Genomic DNA, 9631 nt, shown 5'->3' with positions numbered 1-9631 from the left:
GCGGTTTGCCAATTTAGGTGCTAGTCGTTCGGAAGAGCGAGAGAGAGAGAGAGAGAGAGAGAGAGAGAGAGAGAGAGAGAGATGTGCAACAACAGGCTAAATAGTACACGTGCGACATGGGGAGTGGCCGTGCATCAAGATAGGCTATTCAGCGTATTATACAACATAAGACATTACGGGTCCGTGTTAGAATGTTGAAAGCATGCAGTTTGGGATGGACGAGCATTAGGCCGCGTACAGGGGACATGCATCGAGTAAAAGGGCACCATTGTGCCGCATTTCTTGCATTCTCGGTCCTTTAACCAGTTAAGTCAACGCGTCAGTCATACACAAACATCATCTCATAGTTTCAGACATACGTGACAGGTGTCCATTCACGCAACACGGATCAAGGGTGATCGCTTTCATCATGTCATACAATTTATTGGCTCTTCTGGTACAAGAGCAGTTTGTGGGTGTGTTTAGGTGCCACCAGGCAGTGTTAGTCCGCTTCGTGTATCAGACATGGCGAGGCTTCAGATCTTCACCGTACCTTGGTCGTGATTCCGATGTGGCCTGCAGGGGGGGGGGAAAGGAGGGGAGGGGGACAACATTCGAGCATATCAAAAGCACGGGTACGAAAGTCTTTTACTTACCTCATACTCGTCTTATCTCCTCGGGATAGAATCCCTGGGGTTGTGGTTTCTGGAGCCAAAAAAAAAGGGGGGGGGGGCAGTGTGTCCTTATAGGCTGTGAGTAGGAAAACGTTAGAGAATCAGAAGCACTTAGCGTGAGGTTTCTAGTTGGTAGGTGTATTTAACTATCGGGGTACTTAAATCTCTTTCAATGCTGTGATGTTCTAAGGTTTATCAGCTCTTCGGTCAACTCTGTTCCCTAGTACCTTTGAGTGTCGTATCTTTATAATATTCTATCATTTACATCGTTTCACTTTACTCATCCTTTATATTCCATCTTTCACACCATTTCGTTTTTACCCATCCCCAGAAGTCGAGGTCTTTCTCCATGCGCGAGTCCCTGAGTCAGTCGCATATTTGACGGCAGAGTGTCGTGTCTCAGATTCGATCCTCCATCCGGGGCTGGGCAACCATCTTCTAATAACCTTAAAGAGAAAGCAGAGTAGGGTGCACAGAAAAAAACTCTCCCGCCGATCCCATATTTTAAATAAAGCATGCAATACCCGTTCATAGTTTCGAAAACCTTTATTTTCACAATCGTTCAGCATGTCGATAGGACAGTGTGATCGGGGTTGGCCGGATACGGCAATGGCTAAAGTGCGTACAGTAGAGGGGGGGGGGGCTATCTTGTAGGATTAAAAACATGTTTAAAAAGGTTCATTCATTCATTTGCAGAGAACTAAAAACGTCTATCGAATAGTTGAGGGACCAAGGGGCATTCATTTCATAATTGGAAACACAGTTGGACTAGTTGTAATCAAATTCCTATAGGTATACCATGGGAGTGTGTCATAAGCGAGGTTACATGTCAGATATGATAATATCATAATGAATCGTACATTGAAAAACATTTTTCACGAGGTCCTTTTACATGTTCGTCGAGTGAATCCTTCCTTTTTTTCGTCAAGTGTACAAAGGATCATATATATTTTTCAGAACATCGAGTCTTTTTTAGCAAAAAAGAAAAACACCACGAGGTGTTCGTGAGTTCCTATTGATACCGGCGCCATTTTGGGCGGGGCCGGGTTGGTCCGGAAGTAGTATCAAGGAAAAAAAGGTTTCCTTACAACCGGCAGTTGGACCAGAGTCCTTTTCGGCAGTTCGAGAATTCATGCTAACAGATGGAGTGGCTATGTCATGCTTATTTCGTTAGCGGTCAAGGCAGTTGTCCCTCACCGGAAGCCTGCAGGGGCCGAGGGCTCCGGGGACTTTTGTAGAATCTTCAAGGCTGTGGGGGTGCTGTTGGAGGTGGGGGCTCGTGCTCCGGTGGGCAAGCGCCCGAGTTACGTTGCTGTTCACAGTTACTCTAGCGGCCGAGACCCGCCTTCCAGGGGGCCCAGACGCCATTTTGAGGCCTGCAGCAGCCGCCCTTCGTCGAGTCCGCAAGAGTGGAGGAGACCTTTTGGAATGAACCCATGTCCAGTGCTGCGGAAGTATGGCCACCTGTGGTGCATGTTCGGTGCTGTGCAAGTATCGGCACCGTTGCATGTTCGGTGCTGCGCAAGTATCGGCACCGTTGCATGTTCGGTGCTGCGCAAGTACTGGGGCGCCACCATGGTATGTTCGGTGCTACGCAGGTATTGGCACCACCGCCTGGCTGGAGGAGTTCGGCGCTGGGCCGGGGGCTGGGAAACCTCCTATCCGTGGAGGTGGGAGAGGCTCGTCCGCGTCGCCTCTCCCTCCCAGCCCGACCTGGACTAATTTCCGCGGAGGTATGTACAAGACATCCCTCTCCCCAGAGTTGTCGCAGCCATTATTCAAGTGGCGCCTGGCGTGCTGCTGCGGCCATTACGGTGGAGAAAAGAAAGAAGTGGCGCCTGGCGCGTTGTCGCGGCCATTACGGAGGAGAAAAGAAAGAAGTGTCCCGTCCTTCTCTGGGCCGGGCTTCCGGTGGATGTCGGCCGGACGCCTCTTGCTCTGGCCCCATGAACGGGTTCCTTGGCTCATCGGCTGCAGCCGGATCCAGTTGGCCCCAGTCCCTGGCCATTGGTGGCCGGACCGGGAAGACATGTGGCGGGACTATCTGCAACTCTCACGTGCCACCGTGGCCGGACGGGGGAGAGAGAGAGGGGGGGGTCGAGGACATAGACATTCCCCCCCTACAACTCTCCGGTGTGGTCAAGGTGATCCCCTGGCTGGGTCCCGCTGGCCCTTGTCTCTCCTCCGGCTCCACCCTATGTTACGATTTCCTGGCCGACTGTTGGCAGCAGGACCCGCCTTATATGGGTTGCTGCCGGCTGGGCGTAGCCGTAACCCTACCCTACTTTGGAAGGTTCCAGAATGGGGGGGGCGAATGTTCTGCTGACTTTCATTTTCTAGCTTACTGTTATTTGTTTCTTGTTCGTCATGTTAAATAAAAGTTCAAGTTCATCAGTGGCTTACGGATTTCGTTTTCTCATTCCTTTCTTTCCAGGTTGTTTCATGCTAAAGCTTCTGTTAACAGAAGTTTAAGTAACACGGTAACACAGGCAGAGGGATGACGCAGATTCATGCATCACATACACACAAACTCAGACGGGGAGACAGTACAAGTATTATATAAAAAGACCCAAGACAAACATAAAACAGTTATTGGCCACAATTATCTTATTTCTATATGCTGCGCATACTTTTTGTTAGAGCAATGGGACAGGCTTTAGTTATATGCCTATAAGGATGCGGAAGAAAGGAGGTAGTAGGTTTTCAGACATTGGCAATCTCCCTAGTCCTCTCGGCGAAGGATACTTGTGTAACCCTTACCTCGAAATACCCTAGACTTTTCCCTACTTGGCTAAACGTAAGGTTGCTTGATCATGTGTGCACGTTATTCTTTCGGGTTTCTTCGGGGTTTGTCGTCTGTCAATTTAGAGCTACACTGGGTTTTCCCGTCTTATCGTTGTTTGATCTATGAGGACTCGAACATGTCGCTGAAATCGGCTTGGCGAAATCTGTGCCATCGGGCGTAATCGAACGTGGTGGTTCTATCTGGCCTGTTCAAGTCAGTCTGATTCATCTTTGTCTCGCGCCTTTTCCCTTTCTGCCGGCCTGTTATTCCTGTCGGTCCTCTGCTCCTACTCACGTTCAGTAGAGTCGGGCATTGGGCTTTCCAGTGCCCGGCATATCTACAAAAAGCACATTGGTTTTGCCCTAAGTCTGGCCGTCCTGTGCGTAGCGTCGGGGGATTACTTTCGGGACGTTGTGTTCTGGGGTCGTCCTGTCGATATGTTCCTTTACCTGCTCTGTCCTCGTCTCTATTCTTTCGTTGCATTGCTTCTTTGCGCCACATACCGAGGCAGTCGAGCATAATAGGCGTTGTCTTATTATCACGAAGGGCTATTTCTAACGTTTCTATTTTATCAAGATCGAAGGATCCTATCAGTGGCCACTGTTTCTCTTGACTTTCTTTGGTATACCTGTGCCACAGTTTACTATAGGCTATGGTAACTAATCCATAGTTTATGAACATGTCTTTATTAGGGGTGCCTTCCAGCGGAGCTAGATGATCCACCTCTAATAAACGGTCCGGGCTGAACCAGTTATCGACCAGTGGGGAGAAGACAGACATGACAGCTCAACAATGAGGGACAAAAAGTCAGCACTGCCTATCTTATCACTGTGTGCAAAGACTAGACAGAATATTTCTATTCTACGTTGTTTGCAAGCAGTGAATACCTCATGAACCAATATCAAATGAACAAAAAGAGGACCAGTGGGAAGAATAAGTAGATTCGCAAAAGATCTGCGTCCTCTACCCTTTCACTATCTGCAAAGGGGAACCTGTTCTTTCCTGTTTGTAGACAGAGAATCTCCAGGAAACAATCCGCGAACAGTAGCTCGGGGTCAAAAACAGTTAATCAGTGGCCGTTAATAAATAATCGATTCAGTGGGGGAGAAAGATAGGCGCGACGGCTGCGTTACCTATCCTTCACTGTTTGCAAAGAGAAAAGAGCCTACTGTTTCTTCGTGTGCAGACAGTGAATCTCCAAATAGGTCAACAAAGAGTAATACTAGTATTTTCTGAACAATTAAACAATTATTTCGTGATTCGTCGTGTCTACACGACCTTACCCGGACCGTATGGACAGTTTCTTGTCTTCCGAATCCAGCGCCCGATCGTCCTCTTTTCTTTGTATTCCTCGCAGCACTCCTGATGGTTCCCAGTCAGGACCGTAGATCACTCGGGAGAGGTCTGTTCGGAACCAGTGAAGTTCGGATGATCGGCTGCCAGACGAGGGTCTATTGGGCAAGAGCTCTCCCGATCGTTGCAGTCGTTCACTCTGTCGTCAGGACCTCTCCCACTGGATCCACGAGTCGCTGATGGGCCCCACGCTTGGGACGCCAATTGTTAAATCTAAGGTCAAGGGACAATCGATATTTGCCCGGCGGTATCGCCTCTTTAACCCACGAATTATTAATCAATGAAGAGGCAGGCGCTGGAGACGGGAAGGCAGGAAACAAGGTTTATTCTCTCCGGAGGAGAACACATCAGTTCAAACAGCAGGTATCGTTCTGAGGTGCTCTAACCGCATCTCTGAGGCCTAGCCTCTTATACACAGCTTTATTGCTTTATTACATATAACATATTCATGGCAAATGCTTTGATGTACGGAAAGACATTCTCGGAATCCCCGCTCCAAGCCCGTTCCCACACACATATACAGCAGAAGTCCCCACCCCGGTCACGACAGGTGATGATTATCGCGCAGCTGGACATTCCGCCGGTTCACGGAATGTGGGGGTTTGATCGGATCTCATAGGGTGGGGGCATTGATCAACTCGAGGGTCCTTTGATGAGGGAAGCTTTCTACTGTACGGGGAGGGGCAATAAACAGTATCGGCAGAGCTAGGTGTCGGCCTGGGAACGAGGAAGACAAACGGGCACACAGGAAAAGGGGTTTTGTATCAAAAAGGGCCTGGGACCATAAAAAGAAGGAAGGGAGGTGTCGCGCTGGGGACAGGATGGGGTTCTGAGGCAGAGCTGCGCTGAAGAGGGGTTTATGACCCAAGGCATGTGCGAGCGGGGGTTGTCAGAGTGCGGGCTTTGTGAGGGAGGAGGGCTATGCCGGGGCCAGTGGCATGCAAAAAGGGTTGTTCTGATCGAGGCACCTAAAATGGCGGGTGCGCACGACAAAAAGTGTGGCATCAGGGAAAAAGGCAAGATGGCGCAGATAATGTTTACCAGACCGTACTAATTTTCCACACTGTGAGAAGTTGAATAATACAGCTTCAGTGTTGGTTGTTAACCCTTTCAGCGCTGCACACATTTTCGTGCTGTGCGGGCGTTTTATTGAGTGGGCGGAGTTCAGACGGCCCCGGCCGTCCACGACACACTCCCAACGTGACGTCCGATGGCCGGGGGCGGTCCGACGCAGGCAAGGGTTTAACATACTCAAATTGTGTTTTTAACAAGTACTTAGTATCTGCATTTCAAATGTGGACAGCCTGAAGAAGATAGTCTTTATTTTAATGGACAACATTGTACATATCCTCTCAGTATTATACTGCATTTGTGACTTGAGCTATCCTTTGTAAAGGTTTTGTCATACAATTCTGCCTTCTCTATGTCGATCGTCCAGAAATTAAAATATATGATCTTAATTTGTAGGGCAAAATGGTTGCCCTAATTAAATACGTAATACAATGAGCTAAATCTAAAAGTAAAGTTTTTGCGATCATCAACTGACAACATTATAAAAGAGGGATCACCAGAGAAGTCCTACTTTAAAAAAAGTCCAGTCGTCACCAGTGCACTTACATTTATTTAGCTTTAAAGGTTGAAAAGCCCCAAACTACTGCTACCTCGGGCATACTGACATACAGTAAAACCGATGACAATGTTCTTAGATCCCCATGTCTCAAGGGATTATGGATCAATAAAATAAACTAATAGTGTTTCCAGTTACTTATAGAAACCGATCAAGGCATTTGGTCCCCAAGGAAATAATAGAATGAAAATGCTTTACTACCCAATCTGATGTTGCTTCTCTAACAGTCATAGTCATGCAATCTTTCAATACAGTACACATGATCTAAAATGTTGGTTCTGTGATGTCAAAAACTCTCAAAATCTCAGGACATATTGCATTAGCTATAGGAAATTAGTAATCGGAAACTGCACAGTTGTTTCACATTCTATAGCCTGACCAAAGTTAATATTTTCAGCCCCTTAACTGACCCATTACATAATATGTAGAATTAATCTTTTGGCCCCATTGGCAGCCGATATGTATATGAGGTTCATTATGCTTCCTGCCCTAACCAGCACTTTCCCAATCCTTTCTTTACTTCATTCCACCTCCTCCTACTCCTTTCTCCACTTCACTGTACACATTCTATAGTGTCTTTCCCAACCATCACTTACGTCTGGGTCAGTATTTGTCAAAAGAAATCTTGACTTTTTAATAGCTAATCTCTCAATGACTGCTTGGTTTTCATCCTTATAAACATATGCAACGAACTGTATCACAGATGTCCTGGATTCACATACTAAATGCAATACATTTTATACATACTCATGGAACCATTTCTCTGCTCTTGTGAAAGTGCAACATACTGCTATTTAGAAAGACTACGTTTCACAAAATGTGTAAAGTTGCAATTCATCTCTGGTTGTTCCCCAAAGCTGTCATCAACATTGTGTAGCTGCTGTTTGACTGAGAAGACCTGGTGGCTCCTCTATGCTTCCTTTAATGGCTACACTTTCCATGGATATAGAAGTGTACCCGTTCCAGTCTCCTATTTAAATATTAGGCAGGCCCAATGGATCCTTTGTATTGTCCTTTTTGTGAATCAGTAACAATTTTCAAGATGTACATTACACATGTTTGATATAATAGGACACTTAAGGTCACGCATTGCAGTCATTGTCATGAAGACTGACCCTACCCAGGAAATAGAAAAATTGGAGGGTGTCATGCTGCCCACTCAATAGAGGTGCATAATCTTGGAAGGGGACAATGGATTTAAAGGGCACATCTTGCACCTTTGCAACAAAGTCACTAGGACATTTTCAGAATGAAAATCATATTCTTGCTGATCTGCATCAGTGGCATTCCCAAGAGGGAGCACATTTTGGAACTGGAACTTTTCCCACCCAGATGGGGCTTGCACTTTTAAGACAGGCCTATCCAGTACAAATGATGAACAAACTTTACTGCTTGTTCAGTGAGCATTTTAAAGTGCAGACTGTCTGAAAAGCCCCTTCTCTAACACCATAGAAATGTATTTTAGTACACAATCAACACATAAACCAAAATGCAATTTTCATTCTAATATCTTATTAAATTATTCAAGTTTGGTTTAATTAGATTTCTTTACTTTTCCTGTTTTAAAGTTGTTGACATGAACTTGTACCTTTGCCGAAACAAAAAAAACACATGATTAGGATGAATTTCTCATATTGGTTGACACAATAATTTGTGATAGAAATTGAAAGACAGAAATCTTGTGAATTATATATGGAGCTTGATGAACAATCCTTGTGTTTATGGAAAGAAGGCTTTATTTTCATTCATTTTTGAGTAGTTGACCATTTCCTTTAGTGTACAGTTTAAGAGCTTTAAATCTGAAAACATAATTCTATTCTCTTTTTCCTTTGAATGCATTTAGAATCTGAAATAGGCTGTTATGTGATAGTTAATTGCCCTACTGTTTAAGAATTTAAGTGAGTTTTCCTTAGATACTTTGCAAACAAATGTAAACTAATAAGTATAAGTAAATTATATTTCCCTTGATAGGGACTTTAATAACAAGCTATTTTACTACATACTTAATTTGGTTTTAACAATTTATGTCCTAGTTCTTTAGTTCACAAAAAGTCTTCGGGGAATTGGCCCATTAAAAGCAAGATTATACAGTGCACACAATAATATTACACCACAGACCACACTCCCAGTAAACTAATAAAATAGAAATGTATAATATTAGAATAACAAAGAACGTGTTAAAATACTCAATAAGCTGGACCCTTACCGTTGAGCTGTCCAAGTAAAACACTATTCCTAGTTCATGTGTTGTCAAGCAATAAGAGCTGAAAGTAGCTATATGTTGGTTTCGTTTGGTATTATGTACTTAACAAAATATGTATGAAACTATTATACTCCATAAATCACTCCCTAAATACTTCTATAGGTTTCCAAACTAGGATTCAGAAGCAAATTTAAAATGCAAATTGTCATAGAATTTATTCATTTCTATGATTGGTAGAGAGTGCATTGATCTTTTGTTTCTTTAATTGTAATTAAATAAATGATTTTTATTTATTTATTAGTATTTATTTTTATTTTATTGTTAATTAATTGTTAATTGGTAATTAATTTGTAATAATAGGAAAAAAATGTAATAACTAATATTTATTTGTATTTTTAATTGATTAATTATTACATAATTTTAAATTGGTAATTTATTTTAATTAATTTTTTATTGGTATTGATATTTAATTCATTTTTATTAATATATTAAATCTTTACTTTTCCTACTGTTAAACTCACTAGAGTGGGAATAGTCATTTTTTATCCCTACGCTATCCAAGGCTTTCCCTACTGTTGCACTCTCTGGAGTGGGAATAGTAATTTTTACCCCTACGCTATCCAACATTTTCCCTACTGTTGCACTCTCTGGAGTGGGAATAGTAATTTTTACCCCTACGCTATCCAACGCTTTCCCTACTGTTGCACTCACTGGAGTGGGAATAGTAATTTTTACCCCTACGCTATCCAAAGCTTTCTCTACTGTTGCAATCTCTGGAGAGGTAATAGTCATTTTTACCCCTACGCTATCCAACGCTTTCCCTACTGTTGCACTCTCTAGAGTGGGAATAGTAATTTTTACCCCTACGGTATCCAACGCTTTCTCTACTGTTGCACCCTCTGGAGTGGGAATAGTAATTTTTACCCCTACTCTATTCAACCCTTTCCCTACTGTTGCACTCTCTGGAGTGGGAATAGTAATTTTTACCCCTACGCTATCCAACGCTTTCC

Source organism: Lissotriton helveticus, chromosome 7 (assembly GCF_964261635.1).
Source record: "Lissotriton helveticus chromosome 7, aLisHel1.1, whole genome shotgun sequence".
Classification (NCBI taxonomy): Eukaryota; Metazoa; Chordata; class Amphibia; order Caudata; family Salamandridae; genus Lissotriton; species Lissotriton helveticus.
Note: the sequence above shows the minus strand (reverse complement) of the source record.